Below are 25,761 nucleotides of genomic sequence, written 5' to 3'. Positions count from 1 at the left end.
ACTTTAAGAGAATGAATATGTGTTGTTGTGAGGCACCAAGAATGTAGTAATTTCTTACAGCAGCCACAGGAAACCAAACTAACAGAGATGGCTTGGAAGAGGGTGATTATGGCGGAGTTGATTAAGTAGTGATCAGAAGCCGGGCGCGGTGGCTCAAGCCTGTAATCCCAGCACTTTGGGAGGCCGAGACGGGCGGATCACGAGGTCAGGAGATCGAGACCATCCTGGCTAACACGGTGAAACCCCGTCTCTACTAAAAAATACAGAAAACTAGCTGGGCGAGGTGGCGGGCGCCTGTAGTCCCAGCTACTCGGGAGGCTGAGGCAGGAGAATGGCGTAAACCCGGAGGCGGAGCTTGCAGTGAGCTGAGATCCGGCCACTGCACTCCAGCCTGGGCGACAGAGCGAAACTCCGTCTCAAAAAAAAAAAAAAAAAAAAAAAAAAAAAAAAAAAGTAGTGATCAGATTATGGACATAACTTAAAGACAGAGCTAACAGTATTTGCTGATGAACTGGATTCTATAAAGTGGGAAAGAAAGAGAAGATGACTCCAAGGTTCTTTTCTGAGTAACTAGAAGAGTTATTTTACTAAACTAGGAAAAATTCAACATGTTCAGCAACATGTAAGCTAGCAGTGATCACAATGAGAACTGTTTTGGCAGAATTGGGGGCTGGATACCAGATTAGAGAGAGTTAGAAAGTCCAGAGTACTATGTTCTTAGAATTTACTTTGAATACCATTCTGTTGTCTTTCAATGTTATTCCTCTATTCGTTGCCCTCCCCTTTACCCAGCTCCAATCTTTAATAGACCAAAGTTATGTAACATGGTGACTGATTCTCAAAGCAGGCCAAAATGTTCAGGATACTGACCTTTAAGCCAAGGGAGGACAGAATCAGGAAAGGGATGTTTATTCACTTAAGAAGTATTTATTGAGTGTCTACTATACATCATGCCTGGCACTACTCTGGATGCTGAGAATAGGGCAGTGAAAAGACAGATATGCTCCCTGGCATCACAAAGCTTGTAAGAAAAACATTTCAAAATTACATATTTAATTGTAATTGTGGTTAGTGCTACAAAGGAAAATTTTTGAGTGCTATGAAAATTAACATGTATTGAATGCCTATCACGGGTTAAATGCTTTACATTCGGGTAACTGAATTTACCTCTCACAACTATATAATAAGTACATGGAGTTTCAAAAAGACGCACCAAGCATGGCGGTTCACGTCTGTAATCCCAGCACTTTTGAGAGGATGAGGCGAGAGGATCACTTGAACCACCCTGGGCAACACAGAGACCCCATCTCTACAAAAAAACTTAAAATTATTAGCCAGGTGTGGTGGCACATGCCTCTGGTCCCAGCTACTCAGGAGGCTGAAGCAGGAAGATCACTTGAGCCCAGGACATAAAGGCTACAGTGAGCCGTGTTCAAGCCACTGAACTCCAGCCTGAGCGATGAAGCAAGATCCTGTGTCAAAAGAAAATTATTTCAATTTAAAAATTTAAAAAGATTGGCCAGGCACAGTGGCTAACACCTGTAATCTCAGCTACTCAGGAGGCTGAGGCAGGAGAATCGCCTGAATCCAGGAGGCAGACGTTGCAGTGAGCTGAGATCACGCCCCTGCACTCCAGCCTGGGCAACAGAGTGAGACTCCATCTCAAAAAAAAAAAAAAAAAAATATTAAAAAATATTAATTCCCTTGTCTAAGATCACTGAGCCAGTGAGCAATAGAGCCGGAATTAAAAACAGGTGCATTCAACCCCATCACTACCATCCCTAAACAGTAGGGAAACCTGCTATGCTTTTTAAAAACAAAGCAAATAGCCAGAAGAGGCACGGTGGATCATGAAGGTAAAGTTGAGAATCCCTGCTCTAGAAAGCATTTTCTAAGCTTTCTAAGCTCACTTCATGAAGGTGAATTTTGGAAGGCATTCAAAAATCCCTTGACACTCTCCAAATAGAACAAAAGGTTACACTATAATTAACTCAGTGTTATTTGGGCAGCCAACAGGCTATTAGACATGTTGAAAATAAAATGTCATGATTAGCTTGTCCAAATTGTGTAAGTCATGCTCGGTTTCCATACATATTGATTCTGCCAGATATACTTTAAGAATCAGTTTTCGGGCCGGGCGCGGTGGCTCAAGCCTGTAATCCCAGCACTTTGGGAGGCCGAGACGGGCGGATCACGAGGTCAGGAGATCGAGACCATCCTGGCTAACACGGTGAAACCCCGTCTCTACTAAAAATACAAAAAAAAAAACTAGCCGGGTGAGGTGGCGGGCGCCTGTAGTCCCAGCTACTTGGGAGGCTGAGGCAGGAGAATGGCGTAAACCCGGGAGGCGGAGCTTGCAGTGAGCTGAGATCCGGCCACTGGACTCCAGCCTGGGCGACAGAGCGAGACTCCATCTCAATAAAAAAAAAAAAAAAAAAAAAAAAAGAATCAGTTTTCGGGTAAAGGTCAAAATATTAATTTTTTAAAAAGGGTCATTCATGCTACAGAGTGTCTGATCTAGGAAAATGATTAATCCACTGATTCAGGGTATGTAAAGACTCATGACAGGATGCGCGTGTTGGCTCACACCTGTAATCCCAGCACTTTGGGAGGCCGAGGTGGGAGGATCACGAGGTCAGGAGATCGAGATCATCCTGGCTAACATGGTGAAATTCCATCTCTACTGAAAATACAAAAAATTAGCCAGGCGTGGTGGCAGATGCCTGTAGTCCCAGTTACTTGGGAGGCTGAGGCAGGAGAATGGCGTAAACCCGGGAGGCAGAGCGTGTAGTGAGCCGAGATCGTGCCACTGTACTCCAGCCTGGGTGACAGAGCAAGACTCCGTCTCAAAAAAAAAAAAAAAACTCATGACAGATATCACACAAATGAACCATAACATCCTATGAACTTCTGGGTAAAAGAAATCTTTAAATTTATTTCAAATGACTAGCATATGATACGTTATGTTCCTGGTTCCCTGTTCCCATTCCAGGACCCCTAACCCCCCCAAAAAAAATCTGAACAAAAAGGAATTATCAACAAGATAATGAAAAATAATTCAATGAATCTATAAAATAGAATAAAAAGCTCAGTGGCTCATGCCTGTAATCCCAACACTTTAAGTGGCCAAGATGGGAGGATCACTTGAGCCCAGGAGCTCAAGATCAGCCTGGGCAACAGAGTGACACCCCATCCCTAAAAAAAATAAAAATAGGAGGGGCATGGTGGCTTACACCTGTAATCCCAACACTTTGGGAAGCCAAGGCAGGAAGGCTGCTTGAGGCGAGGAGTTCACAACCAGCCCAGGCAACATAGCAAGACCCTATCTCTAAATAAATAAATAAATAAATAAATAAATAAATAAATAAATAAATAAATAAATAAATAAAGCAAGCCTGGCAGGGTGGCTGACGCCCGTAATCCATAACTTTGGGAGGCTGAGGAGGGAAGATCACTTGAGGTCTGGAGTTTGAGATCAGCCTGGCCAATATGGTGAAACCCTGTCTCTACCAAAAATACAAAAATTAGTCGGGCATGGTGGCAGGCGCTTGTAATTCCCAGCTACTCGGGAGTCTGAGGCACAAGAATAGCTTGAATCCCAGAGGCGGAGATTGCAGTGAGCCGAGACTGAGCCACTCCACTCCAGCCTGGGTGACAGAAGTCGACAACTACATCTCATAAATAAAAATAAATATATAACACAGAATAAGTAAATAGAATAAAAACCCACAACCTCTTTCCCTTCAATGCCACAACCTTAGAGCATGAACCTGGAGTGCCAGATTTAAAGCGTGAAAGGCTCTTGCATAGAAGCTTTAGTTCAAGTGATTTCTTCTCATAAAAAGTGATTATCCAAGGGAAAAGAAAGAAAATAACACTTTTTTTTTTTTTTTTTTTTTGAGACAGAGTCTCACTCTGTCCCCCAGGGTGGAATGCAGTGGCATGATCTCAACTCACTGCAACCTCTGCTTCCCCAGTTCAAGCAATTCTCTTGCCTCAGCCTCCCAAGTAGCTGGGATTACAGACACCCACCACCACACCCAGCTAATTTTTTTGTATTTTTAGTATAGACGGGGTTTCGCCATCTTGGCCAGGCTGGTCTCAAGCTCCTGACCTCAGGTGATCTACCCACCTTGGCCTCCCGAAGTGCTGGGATTACAGGCATGAGCCACCATGCCCGTCCTAACCTTTACTCTTTTTTTTGAGACGAGGTCAGGCTCTGTCACCCAGGCTGGAGTGCAGCGGTGCAACCACGGCTCACTGCAACCTTCACCTCCCAAGCTCAAGCAATTCTCCCACCTCAGTTTCCAGAGTAGCTGGGACTATGGGTGCACACTGCCATGCCCAGTTATTTTTTGTATTTTTTGTAGAGACAGGGTTTTGCCATATTGTCCAAGTTGGTCTCAAACCTCTGAGATCAAGCAATCCTCCCAAAGTGCTGGAATTACAAGGCATGAGCCACCGCACCCAGCCGCCCCTTACTTTTAATTTCTAAATTTATCTTGCTCTACATTTTAAAGGAAAGACAATATATACACATATATATGGCAAACTCAAAAAGACTACTTTAAATATATCCGTCATACAAGTAAATACAAGATATAAAGCCAGGGCCAGGCACTGTGGCTCATGCCTATAATCCTAACACTTTGAGAGGTCAAGGCAGGAGAACTGCTTGAGGCCAGGTGTTCAAGGTTATGGTGAGCTACGATCATGCCACTGTGATCCAGTCTGGGTATCAGAATGAGACCCTGTCTCTCTCACACACACACACACACACACGCCAAAGTTCCAACCATGATAACACCACTCTAACACCAAAATTCAACACAGTGCATTCTAAAGTATTAGGAAAGGACAAGTTTCCAAGTTCCTGTAAATTTTGTGGTAAAGAAAATATGTACAAATTAACCACAATCAAGAGACTCTGGTATCAATTACCCCATTTACAATTTAAAAGATACTGAAACACCGACAAAAAAAAATTCTAAAAATGTGGATATTATAGTATGCCCTTATTTGGTAATTTTTTCTTTCTGAGACAGAGTCTCACTCTGTTGCCCAGGCTAGAGTGCAGTGGCACAAACACAGCTCACTGCAGCCTCCATCTCCCAGGCTCATGCACTACAGGTGCATGTCACCATGCCCAGCTGCTTTTTTTATTTCTTGTAGAGACGGGGTCTTGTCATGTTGCCCAGGCTGGTCTTGAACTCCTGGGCTCAAGTGATCCTTCCACCTCGGCCTCCCAAAGTGCATTATGGATTACAGGTGTGAGCCATAATGCCTGGCCCTTATTTGGCAAGTATTAATTGAGCAACCTAAGATGTGAAGTTACTATTACAGTTTTCCATCTCAAGAATGGCAACCAGATACATATAAGGAATACTGCAAAGAATATTTTCTGAACTATAACATCTTGATTACTACTACAAAGAATTCTCACCACAACTGACATTTTCACTAACTATGCAAAAGACACTGAACACAAACAAACATTTACTAGAGGCAAAGTTAAGAACTTCATATACATTACGGTAGGAAGTCAGAATTATTTCATTCAAAAACAGATCTGGATTCAAATCCTGGCCAGGCATAGTGGCTCATGCCTGTAATCTCAACAGTTTAGGAGGTCAAGGCTTGAGGGCAAGAGTTCAAGATCAGCCTGGGGAACACTGTGAGACCCCGCCTGCACAAAAAAATTTAGCCAGGCATGGTGGGACATGCCTATAGTCCTAGTTATGCAGGAGAACTGCTTCAGCGCAGGAGTTTGAGGTTACAGTGCGCTACGATCCCGCCACTACACTCATGTCTGGAAGACAAAGCAAGACTCTATCTAAAAAAAAACAAAAAAGCAAAACAACAACAAAAATCCTAACTGTTACCTTCCTAAATTAGTTCCTCTCCCCAAGCTTCTCTTTGCTCATCTGCAAAATGTTGCTCCTACCACTTATTTCAGAGTTCACATGAGGATTAAAAAGGTAGCACAGTGTCTACCATAAAGTAGATGCCCTTATTACTTCCCTCTTTATATTTCTGCATAATCCTTACAATGACCTCACGTTGTAAGGATTACTAACTCTAGTTTACAGCTGAATCACAAGAAGGTTGAGGAGTAAGTTTATAGTTACATACCTGGTAACTGTCAGTACCCAGATCTGTTGTGCCCTGAAACTTGACATGGACATGTTACCTCACTAGTTATTTTACTCTGTCATATTATGAAATTCAGAAACTTTGTTTGAATTATGTCCATTATGCTTTAAATTTTAATACAAGAAAAATGGTTTTCAAAAAACCAGAATCACCCATAATTTCCACTCATAATTTTAGAGGACAAAGACCTGTAAATAGCCTACCTATCTACAAATTCAGTAACAAACAGAGGACACACTCCAGATCTCAAAATGAACTAGCCAAATTACTCATTACAAGCTCTCATTTACACAGAGAATGATTTATAAATGCATATCAATAAGAATGAGTGGGGAGCAAATGAACCAGACATACCACGGAAGCAAAAACATGGAAGTAAAAAGACATTTTGACAACACTCTTTCTTCCAAGGATTCTACAGATCTTCTATTACTGCTATATGAGCCGGCCTTAAATACTGTGTGAAGAACTGGCCTGGGCTCAGTCCCTGGACTGTTGGGGAACTCAAATCATTTAATTTCACAGTACCTCCTCCCACTAAACAATGAGAGAACTGGACTTGAATCATGAACCACAGAACTGAAGGCAACTTGAGCAATTAGTTCCACCCAATGCACACTGACAGGTCGCCCAATTTCTGCTTTTACACCTGCAGTGACATAGAATTTAATTATCTTCTCTCCTCATACATGTGATACGAATTTAGTATGTTTAAGAATCTTGGCCAGGCACGGTGGCTCACATCTGTAATCCCAACACTTTGGGAGGCCAAGGTAGGAGGATTGCTGTGGCCAGGAATTTGAGACTAGTCTAGGCAACATAGCAAGACTCTCTTCTCTACAAAAAAAATTTTTTTAATTAGCCAAGCAGAGGCTGGGCGCGGTGGCTCACATCTGTAATCCCAGCACTTTGGGAGGCCGAGGTGGGCAGATCACTTGAAGTCAGGAGTTGGAGATCAGCCTGTCCAATATGGTGAAACCCCATCTCTACGAAAAATACAAAAAAATTAGCCAGGCATGGTGGCGCATGCCTGTAGTCCCAGCTACCTGGGAGGCTGAGGCAGGAGAATGGCTTGAGCCCAGGAGGCGGTGGTTGCAGTGAGCCAAGATTGCACCACTGCAATCCAGCCTGGTAAACAGAGCAAGACTCCATCTCAAAAATAAAAATGAAAATAAAAAATAATCACTACCCAAGCAGGCCAGGCACAGTGGCTCACGCCTGTAATCCCAATACTTTGGGAGGCCAAGGCGGGGGGATCGCCTGAGGTCAGGAGTTTGAGACCAGCCTGGCCAACATAGTGAAACCCCATCTCTACTAAAAAAAATACAAAAAATTAGCTGGGCGTGGTGGCAGGCACCTGTAATCCCAGCTACTCAGGAGGCTGAAGCAGGAGAATTGCTTGAACCTGGGAGGCAGAGATCGCGCCACTGCACTCCAGCCTGGGAGACAGAGCAAGACTCTATCTCAAAAAAAAAAAAAAATTAGCCAAGCACAGTGGTGCATGCTGTTGTCCTAGCTACTCAGAAGGCAGAGGCAGGAGGATTACTTAAGACAAGGAGTTTGAGGTTGCATTAAGCTATGATCCTACCATATGCTTCACAAGAGCTTAGGGGTGGAACTAGGGTCCACACTAAAAATACCTAGAACGAGAACCCGTGTGGCTGAGTCTGAGGGACAAGGTCAATCTGGAGGGCATTTAAAAGGTACAGGACTGGCCAAGCACGGTAGCTCATGCTTATAATACCAGTGCTCTGGGAGGCCGAGGCAGGCAGATCATGTGAGGTCAGGAGTTTGAGACCAGCCTGGCCAACATACAGTGAAACCCTGCCTCTACTAAAAAATACAAAAATTAGCTAGGCATGGTGGCACACACCTGTAATCCTAGGTATTTGGGAAGCTGAGGCAGGAGAATCGCTTGAACCTGGGAGGCAGCGGTTGCAGTGAGCCATGATCACACCACTGTGCTCTAGCCTGGGCAAGAGAATGAGACTCTCTCAAAAAATAAAAATAAAAAAATAAAAGGTACAGGACTGGTGTGGTAGCTGGATGACAGAGTGAGACTCTGTCTCTTTAAAAACAAAACAAAAGAAACAAACAAAAAAACACCCGGGCAGTTTTTAAGTCAATAGAATCGTTTTTCTGTTGTACAAAATTAGAGATTTCAGATTTCAACTTGAAGAAAGCTGAATCCATTTCTATTTCCTTGCCTTTCCTTTTGAGGTAACAAATCTACTTCCTAAAGTAGTTAAATGAAAGTCATCTTCATTAGGAAGATGACTACTGCCTCTAAAGAGTTTATCTAAACTGATGGAGTTTCACAAAATCCATCTTTTGAATTCCAAAACTTCTATACTCCAGATTTAGAAGTTTCTTATAATTAACTTTCTTAATTTATTTATTTACTTGAGACAATGTCTCATCTGTTAACCAGGCTGGAGCACAGTGGTATGATCACAGCTCATTGCAGCCTCAAACTCCTAGGCTCAAGCAATCCTCCTGTCTCAGCCTCTCACATGGCTGAGATTACAGGCATGAGCCACAGCAACAGGCCTGTACCTTTGAAATTCCCTCCAGATTAACCTTGTTCCTCAAACTCAGCCACACAGGTTCTCATTCTAGGTATTTTTATTATGGGCCCTAGCTGCTGTGAAACACCTGCTCTTTCAAGTACTGCTTCTGGCTAAACCTATTCTGCAGACCGAGAGCCCAGACGGTAAGAGACACCCTTGGCTGGGCGCGGTGGCTCAAGCCTGTAATCCCAGCACTTTGGGAGGCCGAGACGGGCGGATCACGAGGTCAGGAGATCGAGACCATCCTGGCTAACACAGTGAAACCTCGTCTCTACTAAAAATACAAAAAACTAGCCAGGCGAGGTGGTGGGCACCTGTAGTCCCAGCTACTCGGGAGGCTGAGGCAGGAGAATGGCGTGAACCCGGGAGGCAGAGCTTGCAGTGAGCTGAAATCCGGCTACTGCACTCCAGCCCGGGCGACAGAGCCAGACTCCGTCTCAAAAAAAAAAAAAAAAAGAGAGACACCCTTAACGGCAACTGTGCACCTCCTTGGGTCTTATTTTAACTGTGGTATTCACCTAAAGTAACTGGTTCACTCTACTTTGTAAAATAAAAATTATCTAGATGTAGGTACTTGACATAGAAAAACTGATGGTGAAGCAACAATGGTTAACATTTAAAAGCCTCTTTCTGCACACTCATATCAGTCTATACTCATTCATCTCTCTGATTCCAAACTAATTCACCCATAGTCAGTTCTATGCTACTGCCCAAAACCAATGATGATCATAATAACCATGAAAATGACATGCATGTAAAGCTGTTCCAGAGACTTTATATATTTTTTAATTTATTTAATCCTCACAGCAGCAATATGCCCCATTTTTATCCCCATTTTACAGCTAGTGAGTCACAGAGAAGATAAAGTAGCAAGAGTATCATAGTCACACAGCCCAAGTTCATATACACAGTCAGCAAGTAGTGCCAGGATTCTGATCTATGCAGTATGACTGTGGTATTTATGTTCTTAACTACTTATGCTCTGTACCTGCCCATCTATCACTAACTTACTGTTTTCATCAATATAAAAAAAAAATGACTCCACCTTCACCATATACATAGATTTCAAATATTTTTCTTTATGTCAACGCTGGCCTAAATTACTTAAAACATTTCATGTGAACCTAATTCAGTGTCTACCTCCACATATTAGCCTCCATGTGAAAGGCACATAGTAAACACACAATAAATATTTATAAATATCTGATAAAGGAATTAAATCTCTCCCATTTCCTCATTCCTCCAAAGGTAATCTTTCGTACTCTGAGTCCCTCCCTCTCCCCTACTTCAACACTTCAGTACCTTCTTTCAACATCTACTTTGGCCAGGCGCGGTGGCTCACACCTGTAATCCCAGCGCTCTGGGAGGCCGAAGGGGGCAGATCACAAGGTCAAGAGATCGAGGCCATCCTGGCTAACACAGTGAAACCCCGTCTCTACTAAAAATACAAAAAATTAGCCAGGCGTGGTGGCGGGCGCCTGCAGTCCCAGCTACTCGGGAGGCTGAGGCAGGAGAACGGCTTGAACCCGGGAGGCAGAGCTTGCAGTGAGCCGAGATCGCGCCACTGCACTCCAGCCTGGGTGACAGAGTGAGACTCCATCTCAAAAAAAAAAAAAAAAAACCAAAACATTTTCTACTTTACCCACTGTGGTGGCCAGCCTCCAAGATGGCCCCCAATGACCCTCACCTCCTGCCATTTACATTCTTGTGTAGTCCCTTCCCACAATGTGTGGCCAACAGAATACTGGAGAAATGATGGTATGTGACTTCTGAAGTTAAGTCATAAAAGGCAATGCAGCAGCTTGGTCTTTTGTATTACATGCTCTGAGGCAAGCTGGCTGCCATGCCATGAAGGCATTCATGCAGAGAGGCCAACCTCCACCTCCCTGGTTCAAGCAATTCTTATGCCTCAGCCTCCTGAGTGGCTGGGATTACAGGCATGGGCTGCCAGTCCTGGCTAATTTTTTTTTTTTTTTTTTTGAGATAAAGTCTCACTCTGTCCCCCAGGCTGGAGTGCAGTGGCGCAATCTTGGCTCACTACAACCTCTGCCTCCCAGGTTCAAGCGATTCTCGTGCCTCAGCCACCTGAGTAGTTGGGACTACATGCGTGCATCACCAAATCTGCCTAATTTTTGCATTTTTAGTAGAGACAGGGTTTCACCATGTTGGCCAGGCTGATCTCGATCTCCTGACCTCAAGGGATCCACCTGCCTCAGTCTCCCAAAATGCTGAGAATACATGTGTGAGCCACCACGCCCAGCCATTATTGCAAATTTTTGAGAGACCTGAGTTTGAATCACTCAGCCAAGCTGATTCCAAATTCCTGACTCACAGAAACTGTGAAAAATAAGAAATGTTAATTGTCTTGAACACTAACTTTCGAGGTAATCTGTTACACAGGAAGACAGCTAACACACCCGCTCTCCAAAGCTCTAAGTTCCTGGAGAGCGGAGGCTATTTCCTTGATTCTCAAAACTCTATTAAGGCCTTAGACATAAACAGTACCCATATTTGCTGAATTGTGTCAGTGGGTCACTTTCTTCGTTCAATGTTCCCTTTCTTCCAAAATGTATTCATTTATAAAAACTACTCCCCTAGCCTATACCACTTCATCCACAATCCATCAATGTTTCATCTCTTCTCTTTCTTTTTTTTTTTTTTTTTTTTGAGACGGAGTCTCGCTCTGTCGCCCTGGCTGGAGTGCAGTGGCGCGATCTCAGCTCACTGCAAGCTCCGCCTCCCAGGTTCACGCCATTCTCCTGCCTCAGCCTCCCGAGTAGCTGGGACTACAGGTGCCCGCCACCTCGCCCGGCTAGTTTTTTTGTATTTTTTAGTAGTTTTTTGTATTTTTTAGTAGAGACGGGGTTTCACCATGTTAGCCAAGATGGTCTCCATCTCCTGACCTCGTGATCCGCCCGTCTCGGCCTCCCAAAGTGCTGGGATTACAGGCTTGAGCCACCGCGCCCGGCCCTCTTCTCTTTCAAAAACCTGAAATATAACCTCCTGACCAAAGCTTTTTCTCAGTAGATAAAAATGTTCCTTATGTTTGTCAATTGCAACTACCAACCCTAGCATTTATGTGAATATATTTCACACAAGAACACGGAGTAAATATATACTTGTTCACGTTCATCTTATATTCAAGAAATATTTACTGAGCACCTGCTATGTCCCAAGAACTGCTCTTGAAGCTGGGAAGAAAAACAAATATCCTCACCCCTGGGGAGCTTACAGTAGTATTTGAGCTTGCCACAGTGTTTTCTCTAAATATAATACAATAATCTTTGTTAATACGACTTAAAAATTCTAATTTCCCCCTTGTAAATTAAATGGCCGTAAATCTACAAATCCTTTTTTAAATATACTTAAATAAGTATTTAAGCTGCACTCTCAAAGAAAGTTGATACCTGTTTAACAAAGTTAGTAAAGTGCTTCATATAGAATCTGTATATATCAATGTACTCCATTTTTACTGAATGTTACCACAGGCCATACTTTTAGGAAATACCACAAAATTTATAAGCATAAATATACAAATAAAGACAACCTTTATTTATTATATCGCCTTAGATATAAAGTTTATAAAGATAAACTTTATTTATATCACCTTAGTGACTCTAAATATGAAACATTTCATAGAAAGTAACTTGTAACAGATGTGATAAAATGATAATAATAATAATATGGGTAGAATTTCTAACCTCTTTTATATTTACCCCTACAAAAGCATATTAAAAGGAAGAGTATACCACACTTTTAAGTCAGAGATTCAAGTCCTGGTTCTGTTAACTCTGTATCCCTAAATGAGTTATTTAACTAATTGCAGCCTATTTCCCTATCCTTAAGCAACACAATCAAAGCCTAACTTTTATATAGTGGGCATCAAGGGATGTTAGTTTCCTTCTCCTTCCCTGGGGCTTATAACTGGTATATCAGAAGATTTACCAGGATTTTTTTTTTTTCTTTCCTTTTGAGACAGGGTCTCACTGCATGTTCAGGATGGAGTGCAGTGTGAATATAGTTTAGTGCCACCTCAAACTCCTGGGCTCAAGGGATCCTCCTGCCTCAGCCTCCTGAGTAGCTGGGACTACAGGTGCAAGCCACCACGTCTGCTAATTCTTTAATTTTTTTGTGGAGACAAGGTATCACTATGTTGCCCAAGCGGGTCTCAACTCGAACTCCTGGCCTCAAGTGATCCTCCTGCCTTGGCCTCCCAAAGTGCTAGGATTAGAGGCTTAAGCCACTGTGCCCAGCCTACCAGGAAACCTTTCCAAGCTGTTATTTCTCTTCGGAATTTCCTCTCCTTCATCTGGGTTAACATTCAGCTCAAATGCCATTTTCTTTGAAGCCTTCCATACATCCATAGGAAAAGCTCCCTTGACTCTCCCAGTAAAGTCTGGATTTAGAGTTTATTCCAGTGTGTTACAATCATCTGCCATTTTTTTGCCTCTCTCACTAGACTGTGAGCTCCTCATGAGCAGCGACAGTATCTCACTTATCTTGATAGCCCCAGCCCTTAGAAAAACACCTGGCACATTACAAACATGGAACAAAAAGTCTGCTGAATGAATAAATGAAGTCATCCCTTAAGTAGTACTTGTAATTACTACCGGGTGACCCAAACTTTATGGTTTTGCCCTTTACAGGCTGATTCAATTTCGTACTCTTTTTAATCACGCCCTAATAGCATCTGTACTGAGCAGAGTACTGAGGACATGGAAAGTCTCCAATAAATACTTTTGGGTGATGGGATACATATTACTCTTCCACCTCTCTTGATTTGACTCTAAATAACTTATTCAAGTGGATGTGACTTTTGGAAGCCTTCTTAAAGAGGGGCTCTTCTTAACAGTTACTGGCCGAAAACTGAAACAAACACTAGAGCTAGACTACAGATATTTTCTTTGCAGGTGTTTTTAAAGAACGCCGTAATGGATTGCTTCTTTCTAAATCATTTCAATAAGAAACAGTAACATATTTCCTTTGATCCACTAGGAAATATGCAAACGACATTAGGCAAAACTTAGTTTAATAACTTCCAGCCAAAGGTTCCCCACCCTGCAGTCATAGGGCTGCGGGCCAGCTGGCTGTACCACCTCACCCCCAGGAGATGACTGTTTTTCAACAGTAAAACCGCATAAGTGACATTTGGAGTTTTGGGGGTCTTCTGAAGTAAAACATGTAAGTTGAACATCTTACTGACAGTTAAGTCTTATGTTACAGGTTTCGGCTTGATGTAGAAAAGACCCTGAAAAGATCTCAAAAACTTGCAACTCGGGGACATTCCAGACGTCTTATGAGTTTAAAACTATGCAAAAACATGTGAAGCATGGGGTAATTCCATTATTATATTTAAGTGATGTATTCCACATTCCTGTATATACACACACTTCATGCCAAATAGAGGCTGGCAAGCAGTTAACCGTTCAACTGCCCTTTCGTTACGCTGCATAATAGGCAGACAACAGAGAGAAATCTTGCCAAAGCCAAGCTGGGCTAGTGCTTAATGACTGCCAAACCAGTCATTCTCAACATCCCAAAAGCAAACATTCCTTGGGCCCTTCCTATGGGCCAAGCACTGTGTCAAACGTTTCACGTGAATTATTTCATTCGACACTTACAACAAACAGCCGTATGCGACTGGTGCTATTATCCTCATTTTTCAGACGAGGAAACCAAGGCACAAGATTACATAGCTAGCAAGTGGCAGGTTTGGGAGTCGTCTCAAAAGGTCCAGCCCTAGGCACTATGGAGTATCAAAAGTACCCGAAGCGGGGAGGGTAGACTGCAATCAGTGTCCTGACAGACGCTCTCTTAGAGGGTAAAGTTCTTGGCCATCAAGTTTCAGATCTGCAGAGCCCTGTACACTTGGCAGCATTCAGGTTGCTATACTGGCATCAACAACTCCAACTGAGTCTCCCTGCCTGGGAATCCCGAGGACTGCACTTTGATCCTGAAGGTCTGCACAAGATCCCAGAGAAAGCGGACGACACCCCGTCCCTGCAATCAAAACACACCCCGGGAGAAGCAAGGGCGAGGACCTCCGTGCCTCCCCGCCCCGCGCAGCACGGCCCCGTCAGGCTGTGCACAGGTGCAGGACCGCGCCCGCCCGCCCGGCCCGGGTCCCGGCCCCGGCACAGTGACCGCCGCTCTGCGACTCCGGCCCTAAGGGCAGGGGCAGAAGGCCGGCGGGAAGAGGGCCGGGGACGCGAGGGCCGCTTTGCCCGACCCCTCGAGGGCGTGCGCAGCGGGGTCGGGAGAGAAAAAGGATGCTCCGGGCGGGGCGGAGCCGCGGTGGGGGAGGGGTCCCCAGCCCGGACTCCCACTCACCGCCTCACGCGACTCCCGGCCGGGTCCCGCGGCTCGCCCCACTCCGGCTCTGGCCGCCCGCGTCTCCTCTCGAGGTTCACTGTCCAGCCCCGGCGCACGGAGCTGAGAAGTCGCCGCCAGCGGAGGGCGTGTGGCCAGCGGCAACGGAGAAGGTGGGAAGGATGGGACCGTCGCTCTCGCCGCCGCGGCCACCACAGACACTGCCGCCGCCGGCTCCTCTCAGCCGCGGAAGCTGCGGGCCCGCCCACCACGCCCGCCTCCCGTCCTGAAGACTGTCCGCTGGAGAAGTGACGGCGGCGCTAGCCAATCAGAGGCCTGATCGGGGTCGTTCTCGTCGGACTAAGGGGCGGGCGGAGAAGGAAGCAACATGAAGAAGGCGAAGACGGAGGCGTGACTTCCTGTGAGTGGCGGCACGACGCAGCCAATGGGTAACGGGGAGATGACCTCATCTCTGAGGAAAGTCTGGAACTGGCCGAGCGGCGGCGAGGAGGTCGGCGACGAGCCGGGGGCGGAGCGCTGGGCCTTAAAGAGGCCGCAGCCCACTGGTCACCCTGTGAAGGGAAGGGCGGTGGACCCTGCCGGATCTTGCCAAGTTGCCAAGGGGTCAATGCCCAGGGGCGAGTAATTACTGCATTAATCCCAGACCCCATCCCGATTCTTCTCGGGGACTGAAGGGTCTCCGCCTGGGACTCCGAAGTCGATCATTTCACATTCACGCTTCGCAAAAGGAGACAATAAATTCCGCTCTGGCCTGGAGCCCTGAATTCCCGTTACAGTCCCGCCCCGCCGAGGCCCGTCGCCTTGTTTCTCTGAGTCAGTTTCCCCAACGGTGAAAGGGAGGACACTGACACCTGCCTGCTCCTCCCTACCTGCCGAGGCCGTGGAGATCTGCAGCAGCGAAAGTACTCTGGGCTTAGAAAAGGAGAAGGGCTGCGTGAGCCCAAGAGCTTGCATCGGAAGGCTCCAGAAAGAGCATCTGCAAAAGAGAGGATTCCACTCTCTTGCAAAAGAGGGGATGACCCCCGACGACTCTTGGAATTTTAAAATCCTATACCCTTGCCCGCACCCATTCATGTAGTGAAGGGGCGCCCGTTAGGCGCAGAGGCCACACGCTCCGCACGTGAACCCGGGCGCCTCTCTGAACCTATTCTGGGCGTGGGGCGGGGAGCGGGAGGCTGCCCGATTTAAAAACATGTATATGTATAGGTGTAGGTATAGGTATAGGTATAGGTATAGGTATATGTAATGTATATGTAATGAGTGAAGTCCATGACTGCAACAGGGAGAAAGGAGAAAGGCAAAAGGGGAGAGAGAAACTAGGTAAGCCAGGCCCACTGTGATGAGAGCCGCGGTCAGGCAGTCCCTTCACATCACCCTTCCTCCCCAGCAACGGGAGAGAGCCCAGAAAAGGAAAAATAACCCCAACTCGATGGGGTGGAAAAGGGGGAAGCGCTTTCCGGAAGGCGCCGGGGATAGGGTCACCAGACGGAGTCAGAGGAAGGAGTAACAGTAGGTAGAGGAAGAAGGGGTCAGGGGCGTCCTTCTAGGTTTGGGGCGGACCCGTGCGAAGGCGCAAAGACTGAAAAGGGGCCTCTCACTTTACATTCCAGGGTAAATTCTTACTATGACCCCCTTCTCCTCAAAGACTTCTGGGACTGCCCATTGGTGAACTCTCAGCGGGAGGGCGGGAGAGGGTGCTGCTCTCCCCAACAGCTGCAAGAGTCAAAAGTGGCCTTGGGTATTCTCAGTTACTCACTATAAATCAGCTTCCAGTTCAGTACCAATGCCAGACGCAGAATCTTGAAGTTAGACGGGATCGTCGTGGGCTCTTAGTCACACAGACCTTCCCCCAAGGCAAAAATTCTTGCACAAAATACCTGATAGAATTGTTTATTCGATAAATATTTTTTGAGTAAGAATACTGAGGAAGTAAGCTAGATGAGATACAGTCACTCCCCTGGGGGTGCTTACACCAAATTGGAGGACGCTAAGGCACATACTGCGGTGACTGCAATGCCAGGCGGGTATCCCAGGTGACTAAAAGAGGATGCAGAAGTGCGCCTCCGAGGAGAAAGTACCCCCGCTGGAATTATTGGGGTGGGGCAGATTTCCCCAAAACATGACCGGGTGGGGCGTTCCAGATAGTACCCACCCAGACACAGCCCTCCTGAAAAAGCCCAGGTAAGGAGGAGGCACAAGTGTATTTTATTAGTCACAGGAAGAGAGATCTGCCCATTCATGGCAGAGACTACAGACAACCTCACCCTCTCACAAATATCTCTATTCTTTTTCTGGACAACTTAAATTGTGTATGTCTTGTATACTATATATAGACACATATATATTTTGTGGATATATAAAAGGTTAGGCCGGGTGTGGTGGTTCACACCTGTAATCCCAGCACTTTGGGTGGCCGAGACCAGAGGATTAATTGAGGTCAGGAGTTCAAGACTAGCCTGGCCAACATGGCGAAACCTCGTCTCTACTAAAAATACAGAAGTGAGCCAGGAGTGGTGATGCACACCTATAGTCCCAGCTACTTGGGAGGCTGAGGCATGAGAATCACTTGAACCGGGCAGGCGGAGGTTGCAGTCGCAAGATCCCACCACTGCACTCCAGCCTGGACGACAGAGTGAGTCAGACTCTGTCTCAAAAAAAAAAAAAAAGGGGGTTTATGTATTTCTTATAGGTGGCCTGCCTCCCTCTAGTCTCTGAGCCCACTCCAGCCTGGGTAACAGAATAAGACTCAGACTCTAAAAAAATAAAGTAATGAAATTATCTCTGACCCTAGATCCTAATGTCATCCTCTAAAGCTTCACACAACATGTCTAATCTCACTTCATCCCCTTTCCCACACCCTCGACCCATCTCCACAAAACAACAGGGATTAAGTTCCTTTTTCTTGCCCTGTCCTCACTGATGGTTTTCATATGCCTCATTATCCTAAGGACTTCATGTGGACATCCTTCAGGATCTACTGGGAGTATGTGTTGTGTCCTTCCCCATAAACATTCTCTTTCTTTTGGTAAGGGAACCCCACTTTCCTCTGGGGAACTGTCAAATGCGTTGAAACCAGAAGGACTCCATCTTAAATAGGGGCTGGGTAAAATAAGGCTGAGACCTACTGAATTGCATTCCCCGGAGATTAGGCCTTCTAAGTCACGGGATGAGATAGGTCAGCACAAGATCCAAACAAAGACCTTGCTAATAAAATACGTTATGGTAAAGAAGCCAGACAAAACCCACCAAAGCCAAGATAGTGAGAAAAGTGGCCTCTGGTCATCCTCACTGCTCATTATACACTAATTGTAATACATTAGCATGCTAAAAGACACTCCCACCAGCACTGTGACAGTTTACAAATACCATGGAAATGTCCAGAGGTTAGCCTGTCTGGTCTAAAAAGGGGAGGAACCCTCAGTTCTGGTTCCAGGGATTGCCCACCCCTTTCCCAGAAAATTCATAAATAATCCCTGCCTTGCTTAGCATATAATCAAGAAGTGACAGTAAGTATAAGCAGCTGAGTGGCCGATGCTGCTGCTCTGCCTATGGAGTGGCCATTCTTTTGTCTCTCTTTTGTTTTTTTTTCTCATTTTTTTGAGACAGTCTCGGCAAGTCATCCAGGCTGGAGTGCAGTGGCACAATTTCAATTCACTGCAACCTCTGCCTCCCAGGTTCAAACAACTCTCCTCCCTCAGCCTCCGGAGTAGCTGAGACTACTGGCGCCTGCCACCACACCTGGCTAATTTTTGTATTTTGGTAGAGAGGGGCTTTCACCATGTTGGCCAGGCTGGTCTAGAACTCCCGGCCTCAAGTGATCTGCACCCTCACTCGGCCTCCGAAAGTGCTGGGATTACGCCCTAGCCACTGCGCCCAGCCTCTTGTTTCCTTACTTCTGTAATAAATTTGCTCTCACTTAACTCTATGAATTCGCCTCAAACTCTTTCTCACACGAGATCCAAGAACCCTCTCTTGAGGTCTAGATCAGAACCCCTTTCTGGTAACAGAACCACTCCTCCCCACTGTCTATCCCTGTAGCTGCCTTGGGAATGACTCACTACTCACCTTGGGGTGGGGGATCACATGGCCTAGTCCTAACCAATGAAAGCACTCCAACCCCTGCCTGCCATCATTTGCAGTGATTGATTTAGGGAAAGACATGTGATCAAGACAGTCCAGTCAGCATGAGTCCTGGCATCTTGTTATAACTACTGGGATGGGGCCGAGAGCGGTGGCACATGTCTGTAATCCCAGCACTTTGAGAGGCCAAGGCGGGGGGAATCACCTGAGGTCAGGAGTTCAAGACCAGCCTTACCAACATGGTGAAACCCTGTCTCTTCTAAATACAGCTGGCTGTGCTGGCGCACACCTGTAATCCCAGCTACTTGGGAGGCTGAGGCAGGAGAATTGCTTGAACCTGGGAGGCAGAGGCTGCAGTGAGCCAAGATCATGCCATTGCACTCCAGCCTGGGCAACAAGAGCAAAACTCCGTCTTAAAAAAAACAAAGAGGCCAGGCGCAGTGGCTCAAGCCTGTAATCCCAGCACTTTGGGAGGCCGAGATGGGCGGATCACGAGGTCAAGAGATCGAGACCATCCTGGCTAACACAGTGAAACCCCGTCTCTACTAAAAAATACAAAAAACTAGGCGGGCGAGGTGGCGGGCGCCTGTAGCCCAGCTACTAGGAGGCTGAGGCAGGAGAATGGCGTAAACCGGGAGGCGGAGCTTGCAGTGAGCGGAGATCGGGCCACTGCACTCCAGCGGGCAAGCAACAGCGCGACTCGGTCCAAAAAAAATAAAAAATAAAGAAATAAAATAAAATAAAAAACAAAGAACAACAAAAAAAAAACTATTGGGATGGAGTTTTCTCTACAGGAGGGTTGCTGAACTGTCTGGCTGTACACCTGGCATTAACAGTGAGGACCACAGGGAGAATAAAGCGAACACAAAACCAAACAATCAGAGCTGATATAAGCTAAAGCCATGATGGATGATAGCTCTGTTTGAGAACCTGGATCCAGTTCTTTTCTGGCTATTTGATTTCATAGGTGTCTTGGGTCAGGGCCCTTAGAAACAGAGCCGTAGGCCGGCGCGGTGGCTCAAGCCTGTAATCCCAGCAATTGGGAGGCGAGACGGGCGGATCACGAGGTCAGGAGATCGAGACAATCCTGGCTAATACGGTGAAACCCCGTCTCTACTAAAAAATACAAAAAACTAGCCGGGGCGACGAGGCGGGCGCCGTAGTCCCACTATCGGGAGGCTGAGACGGGAGAATGGCGTGAACCGGGGGCGGAGCTTGCAGTGAGCTGAGATCTGGCCACTGCACTCCAGCCGGGCGGCAGAGCAAGACTCCGTTCAACAAAAAAAAGAAACAGAGCCTGTAAGAGAGATCCAATGAACAGGATTTAGTGAGGGAGGCAAATCCTGTAAGGGAGGAAGATGAGCAAGACAGGGAAAGGAAGAGAGCCGAGTCGGGCTCAGCCTGATCTTTCTTTGGCCTGATGCACACAGGAGAGCTCTGGGCAGAAACAACACCACAGTCACTCACCTTGAGGCATGGACAGCTTTTGTACCCTAGTCCATGTCAGTGGTTGTGGGCCTTAAGGAAGTTAAGGTCCCCAAGGTCACTCCCTTCAAGAGAGGGCAATTCTCTGAAATTTTGGGCAGCTGGGAACCCTTAGCAGCCAATACTCATAGCACCTGGGGGATGGGTGCACTTACCTGCTTAGGAGGCATCATTTGAGTCTTCTGCTGTGGGCCAACACATTCCTATTGTTGCAGCAAAAATGTAACTATGTAAAGTGCTCAGGTATGACCTGACTGCCAAACAGTACCGTGAGCCTATGGCCTTCCTTGGTCTGACTCCCTACGTCTATTATTAAACTATACTTTTTGCGTGTGTGTATAGAGACAGGGTCTTACTCTGTCGCTCAGGCTAGAGTGCAGTGGTGTAATCATAGCTCACTGTAGCCTCCAACACCTGGGCTCAAGTGATCCTCCTGACTCAGCCTCCAAGGAGTTTGGAAGTACAGAAGCTCAACACCTTGCTCAACTAATTTTTAAAATTTTTTTTGTAGAGACAGGGTCCAGTTATGTTGCCCAAGCTGGAATCAAACTCCTGGCTTCAAGCGATCCTTCCACATCAGCCTCCCACACAATCGGATTATAGGTGTGAGCCACCATGCCTGGTTCATTTTATTTATTTATTTATTATTATTATTTTTAATTTGTATTTATTTATGACTGAGTTTTGTTCTGTTGCCTAGGCTGGAGCGCAGTGGTGCAATCTTGGCTCACTGCAACGTCCGCCTCCCAGGTCCAAGTTATTCTCCTGCCTCAGCCTCCTGAGTAGCTGGGACTACAGGTATGCACCACCACACCTGGCTAATTTTTTTTTGTATTTTTAGTAGATAACAGGATTTCACCATGTTGGCCAAACTGGTCTTGAACTCCTGACCTCCAGTGATCTGTCCGCCTTGGCCTCCCAAAGTGTTGGGATTACAGGTGTGAGCCACCGCGCCTGGCCTCATTTTATATTTGCATTGGCAGATATAGTGGCTGCACTGACCCTTTAGCTCAACCTGACTTTATAACCAATCCTTTCCACCCCTTCCCTCTCGAGCCTTTCCCATAAACTGATACTAAGCCAGATTCACTCTTGTATTTCTTTTTTTTTTTTTTTTTGAGACGGAGTCTCGCTCTAGCCCGGGCTGGAGTGCAGTGGCCGGATCTCAGCTCACTGCAAGCTCCGCCTCCCGGGTTCACGCCATTCTCCTGCCTCAGCCTCCCGAGTAGCTGGGACTACAGGCGCCCGCCACCTCGCCCGGCTAGTTTTTTGTATTTTTTAGTAGAGACGGGGTTTCACCATGTTAGCCAGGATGGTCTCGATCTCCTGACCTCGTGATCCGCCCGTCTCGGCCTCCCAAAGTGCTGGGATTACAGGCTTGAGCCACCGCGCCCGGCCCACTCTTGTATTTCTATAATTAATTCTTTTTTTTTTTTTTTTGAGATGGAGTCTCGCTTTTGTCACTCAGGCTGGAGTGCAATGGCGGGATCTCGGCTCACTGCAACCTCCGCCTCCCCAATTCAAGCAATTCTCCTGCCTCCATAATTAATTATTTAACACAAATGTAAAACTTTAAGCCTAACTCTGCTAATCATGAGCAACAGGTGTCTTTTTGTCCATTTCCATCCTTCATTGCACCTTACTGAAAACATGTGCTGATTTCATTCTGTCACCTATCCACTGACCACCACTTCTGATTCTGCTGCCGCTGCTGAAAAGGGCAAACGCAATGACAGGAACCTTCAGCAAACCACTAAAGACTGATTTTCCTCCTTCCAACCTGTTAATTCACACTCTGAAAAAAGTTACTCCCCCATCCTTTCCCTCTCTATCTCTCTTCGTGGAGAATCTCTCCAAAAGTATTTGCCAGGACTTGACCAACTCTGTCTTCAGCACATCCTGTGCTTTCCTATTTCTTCTTAAATCTTTGTTCAGATTAGTCCTTTTGCCTAGAATGTCCTCTCTTATCTTCATCTATTCAAATCCCAGCTGACATCCCACTTCCTCCAGGAAGCCCTCCCATATCCCATATTCCTCCAACATAGGTAGATCTTTTCTTTCTCTGACAATCTGTAGCTCCTATTACAACAAGCACAATGTGAAGCATTCCAAGTGCATTATCTTGTTTCAGATGAGGAAACTGAAGCTTAGAGAGGTTAAGTAACTTGCTCAATATCACACAGCTTAAAACTAGCAAAGCTAGGATACAGATATTAAAATTAAGATCCAGGCCGGGCGCGGTGGCTCAAGCCTGTAATCCCAGCACTTTGGGAGGCCGAGACAGGCGGATCACGAGGTCAGGAGATCGAGACCATCCTGGCTAACACGGTGAAACCCCGTCTCTACTAAAAACTACAAAAAACTAGCCGGGCGAGGTGGCGGCGCCTGTAGTCCCAGCTACCTGGGAGGCTGAGGCAGGAGAATGGCGTGAACCCGGGAGGCGGAGCTTGCAGTGAGCTGAGATCCGGCCACAGCACTCCAGCCTGGGTGACAGAGCGAGACTCCGTCTCAAAAAAAAAAAAAAAAAAAAATTAAGATCCTGGGACCGGGCGCAGTGGCTCACGCCTGTAATCTCAGCACTTTGGGAGGCTGAGGCAGGTGGATCACTTGAAGGCAGGAGTTTGAGACCAGCCTGGCCAACACGGCGAAATCCCATCTCTACTAAAAATACAAAAATTAGCTGGGTGTGGTGGTGCATGCCTATAATCCAGCTACTCGGGAGGCTGAGGCAGGAGAATCGCTTGAACCTGGGAGATGGAGCATGTTAGTAAGCCGAGATCGTACCACTGCACTCCAACCTGGATGATGGAATAAGACTCTGTCTCAATCAATCAATCAATCAATAGATCCTGGGTGTAATTCAATAAACATTTGTTGGCTACATACAAGGAACTAGAGGAAATATTAAAAAGTGAAATAGATCAGCTCTGCCACAATCAAGAACAGGGTCCGTGAAATGATGCTAACAGGAACAATGCCGAAAGGACGGTAGAATGAGGTCTGGTCTAGGAAGGGAATGTTCCTGTCTTGTGGAGAACCCACTGAGGCCACACAAGAAAAAGCATATGTTTGACAGGCAGTAATGAGGTGGGGCCCTCCAACTTAGGAAACACTGTGAGTAATAATGTGGAGGAAGAAAAACAGAGGACATGTTTGAGCAAGGGAGTCGTCTGGTTTGTTTGAGAGATAAGGTTTGAAAGTTTCCTGAGGCCCGTTTGTAAAAAGAACGCCATGGTAAAAGAGGCATTACGTTCTGGAAAACAGAATCCAGACTGTCTTAAGATTCACCTGGTAGTTTGTCAGTTGGAATGGAAGGAGAGTGAAATGGGACTGTAAAGATAAATTAAACCACTACTGTTATTCAGCCAGGAGGAAATAAAGACTCACAAGAGGGGAACAACGGGCATGGATTTTTTTCCCCTCTACCCTGTAAACACTTTCCATATCTCTGTCCCCTAGGCATTATAGCATCCTTGATAAAGAGCAATAATTTTTTTTTTTTTTTTTTTTGAGACGGAGTCTGGCTCTGCCACCCAGGCTGGAGTGCAGTGGCCAGCTCTCAGCTCACTGCAAGCTCCGCCTCCCAGGTTCACGCCATTCTCCTGTCTCAGCCTCCCGAGTAGCTGGGACTACAGGCGCCCGCCTCGTCGCCCGGCTAGTTTTTTGTATTTTTTTTAGTAGAGACGGGGTTTCACCGTATTAGCCAGGATGGTCTCGATCTCCTGACCTCGTGATCCGCCCGTCTCGGCCTAAGAGCAATAATTTTTTTAAAAAATTGCCCATAACCTTTAAACTGCTAACAATTTCTTCAGATGTAGTAAGCACTCAGCAAATATCTTTGGAAGTGAATTGAACGTATAAGTGGGGTGTTCAAATGTTAGGGCTCTGTGGCTAAGCACGGTGGCCCATACCTGTAATGCCAGCATTTTGAGATGGAGCCAGCATTACATACCTGTAATGCCAGCATTTTGGGAGGCCGAAGTGGGAGGATGGCTTGAACCCAGGAGTTCGAGACCAGCCTGGGCAACATAGCAAGACCCCATCTCTATTATATTAAAGTCTTTTTGAAATGCTAGGGCTCAGCCAGGTGCGGTGGCTCACACTTGTAATTTCAGCTCTTTGGGAGGCCGAGGCGGCGGATCACTTGAGGCCAGGAATTGGAGACCAGCCTGGCCAACATGATGAAACCCTGTTTCTACTAAAAACACAAAAATTAGCCGAGCATGGTGGTGGGTGTCTGTAATCCCAGCTACTCGGGTGGATGAGGCAGGAGACTCACTTGAACCCTGGAGGCAGAGGTTGCAGTGAGCTGAGATCGTGCCACTATACTCCAGCCTGCGTGACAGAGCGAGACTCCATCTCAAAAAAAAAAAAAAGAAAAAAGAAAAAAAAAAGTTAGGGCTCTGTTTACATAGTTTTACTGGGTCATGCCTGGGATTGCAAACACCTACTGTATTACTTGATAACAAAACTGAGCTAGTTTTTTTTTTTTTTTTTTTTTTTTTTTTTTGAGACGGAGTCTCGCTCTGTTGCCCGGACTGGAGTGCAGTGGCCGGATCTCAGCTCACTGCAAGCTCCGCCTCCCGGGTTTACGCCATCTCCTGCCTCAGCCTCCCGAGTAGCTGGGACTACAGGCGCCCGCCATCTCGCCCGGCTAGTTTTTTTTTGTATTTTTAGTAGAGACGGGGTTTCACCGTGTTAGCCAGGATGGTCTCGATCTCCTGACCTCGTGATCCGCCCGTCTCGGCCTCCCAAAGTGCTGGGATTACAGGCTTGAGCCACCGCGCCCGGCCTGAGCTAGTTTTTATTCAGCACCTACTGTGTACATCATCATCTCATTGAATTCTTCCATGAACACTTCATAGAAGGTACTGGCCTTATGTCCATTTCACAGATGACGAAAACTGAGGGTCAAGCAGGTAGAAGGACTAACAGTCCAGTTTGCAGGAACTGAAGGGTCAAGATGCAGGACTTTTACTGACCAGGGGAAACTAGGAAATTTGCTCCCCCTACAAGAGACCTTGCCCTGCAGCCAAGCTTTAAACACAAGTCTGATTAACCCAAATCCCCATGGGATTTTATTCTGACTTTCTGATCATTGCAGCCAATATAAATGTCTTCTTTGGGTACTTTTAGGATACAA

General features: G+C 46.2%; 1 protein-coding gene across 3 annotated transcripts in view; it reads right to left on the bottom strand.

Annotated features, from left to right (window-relative positions):
• MRTFA (myocardin related transcription factor A) overlaps window positions 1-15,298 on the bottom strand; it is a 215,522-nt gene extending 200,224 nt beyond the window's left edge. For 2 of the 3 annotated variants that reach the window (XM_033233849.1, XM_033233850.1), the window contains exon 1: window positions 15,054-15,298. The gene's annotated coding sequence lies outside the window, so the exon portion shown is untranslated. The remainder of the gene's footprint in view (window positions 1-15,053) is intronic. The other variant, XM_033233852.1, reaches the window with a different exon arrangement.
• Between the last annotated feature and the right edge of the window lie 10,463 nt (window positions 15,299-25,761).

Source organism: Trachypithecus francoisi, unplaced genomic scaffold (assembly GCF_009764315.1).
Source record: "Trachypithecus francoisi isolate TF-2019V2 unplaced genomic scaffold, Tfra_2.0 Lachesis_group14, whole genome shotgun sequence".
In the NCBI taxonomy this organism is placed as follows: Eukaryota; Metazoa; Chordata; class Mammalia; order Primates; family Cercopithecidae; genus Trachypithecus; species Trachypithecus francoisi.
The sequence above is the reverse complement of the archived record's forward strand: the minus strand, read 5'-3'. Positions and strand labels throughout refer to the sequence as shown.